The sequence below is a fragment of the Panthera leo genome, chromosome A2 (genome assembly GCF_018350215.1).
Source record: "Panthera leo isolate Ple1 chromosome A2, P.leo_Ple1_pat1.1, whole genome shotgun sequence".
In the NCBI taxonomy this organism is placed as follows: Eukaryota; Metazoa; Chordata; class Mammalia; order Carnivora; family Felidae; genus Panthera; species Panthera leo.
The window spans coordinates 16109903-16113909 of NC_056680.1; positions in this window are offsets into that span (position 1 = coordinate 16109903).

Sequence of the window (4007 nt, forward strand, 5' to 3'; positions counted from 1 at the left end):
CTTCGTCATCCACATTCACAGAAAGAGTGTGCATGCCCCTCTTCTAACCATGCCTTACGCTGGCTGGGTGACCCAACTGGGGTCAGGTGGCGGGGGCACTGCACTATGCTAACTCGATCAGACCAATGAGCCACTCCTTCTGGGAGCTGGGAGTGTGATAGCTTTCCCCTAAAGAACATGAGCAGCACAGCAGAGGGGGTGGGCCGCTGACCAGGACGTGGGGTAATAGGAGGGACGGATGGATACCATGAAGCTAAGTAATAAGGTATGCCAGATGGATTTCTAAAAACACCTACGAAACACAATAAGCTGGCAATTGTAATCTTTAAGTATTAAGAAAAGGTCAAGAGTACATATATAAATGTTAGAAATGGGAAAGAAGCCATAGGTTCAAATTTTATACATCAGTTTGAAATGTAAGAATCTAAGTTTAAAAAAAAAAAAGAATCTAAGCTAAAGTAAGTGATTATACTAAAATTTATGCAAAAGGAAATGAGAAACCCAACTCAGCCAATAACTATGCAAGATAGTTTTTAAAGAGTCAAAGATTCGTTTGTCCTTTAAAAAGCTATTAGGCCCAGTGAGTTTTATGTGCACAATTTATCAGACCTAAGGAATAGATAATGTTGCTGTTACAGACACTTCTCTGGGACATAGGAAAATACCAGAAAGCTTCTCAACATGTTTTAAGAGGCTAGCACAGCAATGACACCAAACTTGAAGAAACAGTACAACAGAAAGGAAAGGTGTAGACCAGTCCAACATTGGGGAAGAACTTCTAAACAAGATTCCAGCAAATTGAATTCAAAATGTGTTATGGAATTTACCTAAGAAATCTACTAAGATCTGGTAATGAATTTCATTATGAGAACAAATTAAATAAGAGAAACCATATAATCATCTTAATAGTTCATTACTGCATCCGCAGGGCCCCAAACAGTGCCGGACACAGAGAAGTCTCTGTGAAACAGACTAACTAGTAACTATCTGTGAAACAGACGAAGACTGAGATACACACATATCCCCCACCCCCCACATCGTGGCTATTTCACACTGTGTTGAGGGTCACAGGCAGAGATGATGAAATAAATGGTACAATTTTCAAAAAGGACAAGACGTAGCTGTCACCATTTTAGGTAATTTGATTAGCCAAAAATAAGGCAAAAGAAATCAACAAAGTGTTGAATTAAGTCAGTTTGGCAAGATGACCAGGAATCAAGATCACTATTTTTTTTTTTTTTTAATCAACAGCTTTAGGGGCACCTGGGTGGTTCAGTCCATTAAGCGTCTGACTTGATTTCAGCTCAGGCCATGATTTTGCAGTTCACAAGTTTGAGCCCCACATGGGGCTCTGCGCTGACAGTGCAGAACCTGCTTGGAATTCTATCGGTGCAGAACCTGCTTGGGATTCTATCTCCCTCTCTCTCTGCCCCTCCCCCACTTTCTCTCTCTCTCTCTCTCTCTCTCAAAAAAAACCCAAAAAACTTTAAATAAGTAAATAAATAAATGGCTTTAAAATACCTAACATATAAAGTCAGAAAAAAATAAGGGCGCCTAGGTGGCTCAGTCAGTTAAGCCTCCAGCTCTTGATTTTGGCTCAAGTCACAATTTCACAGTCCATGAGTTCGAGCCTTGCATCAGGCTCTGCACTGACAGTGAGAAGCCTGCTTGGGAGTCTCTCTCTTCTTCTCTCTGTCCCTCCCCTGCTCATGCGTGTGCTCACTCACTCTCTCTCTCAAATATTTTTTTAAAATATATAATGGGAAAAGATATCACCCACAATAAACATAACCAAAATTTGTAAAAACCAAACTCAGTATGTTTCCAGACATCCTGGAGTAGAAGAGCTGAATGAATGGAGACATATACCACATCCCTGGTTAGGAACTCAACATTGTGAAAATGATAGTTCTCCCAGTATTAGCCTGTGTGTTTAATTTCGATTCAAATACCAACAGCACCTCTAATGGAAATTGACAAACTGATCTTAAAGTTCACACGGAAGATAAACTGTAGATTAGGCAGTATTTTTTTTTAAAAAAGGGGGAGCTTTTGCTACCATTTCACAAAACATAACATAAAGCTATTTGAAACAGTACAGCACTACCCTAGGGACAAACAGATCACTGGGAAAATAACAGAGGTTTCAAAAACATACCACGAAGAGATTAAGACTTCCTTATTGTGAATGCAGATTTTCAAATCAGCAGGGAAAAGACAGACTCTACAAGAAATAGTATCAATGGAACTGGCTCTCCAGTTGGAAACTGAGTCAGATCCCCACCTCACACCACACATAAACAGAAATTTCAAGTGGATTACAGAGTTATACACACAAAAAAATAAATTTATCAAAATAATAGGAGAAATATGGGAAGATCGCTCTTACAATCTAGAGATGGAGAAGGCCACCTTCAGCTAGGTGCAAAATCCATAAAGAAGTAAAGACTGACAGATTTGACTCCATAATAATTTTAAAGGTCTTTATGGAAAAAGTCCATAATTCCATCTACTCCACGTATTTCCAGAAGACAAGACAATATTTGTAAAATAACTGAGCAGGGCTCAGTATTCAGAAAAGACAAACCCTTTCATAAGAAAAAGAAAAGCAACCCAATCTTAAAAATAGGCCAAGTAGATGAGTAGAGGATTTACTAGAGAAAAAGTATATCTTTTTATGAGCAAACACATGAAAAGATATTTTTCCAATCAAGAAAATCCAAATTAAAACAGCAATGATACAGGCGCCTGGGTGACTCAGTTGGCTGAGCGTCCGACTTCGGCTCATGATCTCACACCTCGTGAGTTCAAGCCCCACGTCGGGCTCCGTGCTGACAGCTCAGAGCCTGGAGCCTGCTTCGGATTCTGTGTCTCCCTCTCTCTCTCTCTACCCCTCCCCCACTCATGCCATGTCTCTCTCTGTCACTCAAAAGTAAATAAACTTTTTAAAAATTTTTTTTAAATAAAAAAAGCAGCAATGATACAACTTTCTATCATTGGATGGGCACATTTTTAAAAGGTTAATAACATCCATTTTTGGCAAGAGGGGAAATATTCACCCTCCTGTACTGTAGGTATGAATGTAAACAGGCTCAGCTTTGGGGAGGAATACATCTGGTAGTACTCATCCAAAATTATTAAATTTGTGTTTCCTTTGATGACCATCCTCCCCTGAGCCCCTCGGGAAGACAGCTGCAGAAATGTTTCAGAGCATACCATCCCCCACCCCCACCACGCACACGCACACGCACATGCAGGAGGGTGTTAATGGCAGCACCACCATCATGCTGACAAGTCAGGACAGCCTAAAATTCGGTGCTGGTTAAATAACGTATGTCACACCCGCACAGAACCCAGGCAGGAACATAAAATTATGAATAGCCCTAGGTATTGACATAGAAAGTGTTTTAAGGTGTGTAATTTTTTAGTGTAGGCTATTAATAATACATATATAAGATCTCATTTATTTTTTAAAAATCATAAAGACATTTTATTGAAGGATGTCAGCAGAAATTACTCCTGGGAAAGACAGCGGCATGGGTGGCTGAGAGGAGGGATTCTTTATATGTATTTCTGAACACTTTCAGTAAATCACAATAAGAATGTATTCAGATATTACTTGTAAACAATCTTTAAAGAAATTTTTAAAAGCAAAAAAAACATGTAACCCTAACCCTAACCTTAATCCTAAATTTTTATAATCAGTTTTTTGTGCCATTTTTAAAAAAAGAAAGCAAGCTATATTTGGAGCACTTTATGTGGGTCCTTCCTACTGTCAGCCTACAGGGCATGCTTTGGCTGCCCCCTTCCAGCCGGCCCACTTTACAGATGAGGAAACTGAGGCCTGAGGCCCAGGCCCTTTCCCTACGGCCCTGGACTAGTGATATAGCAAAAACCAACTGCCTCCACTACGGGGAGTCTGCTGGCAGAATGAATTCTCGGAGGCCCTGCCCTCCCACCCACCCTAACCTCCCAGGGTCGCCCAGAAAAAAAAGAACAGAGCCAGC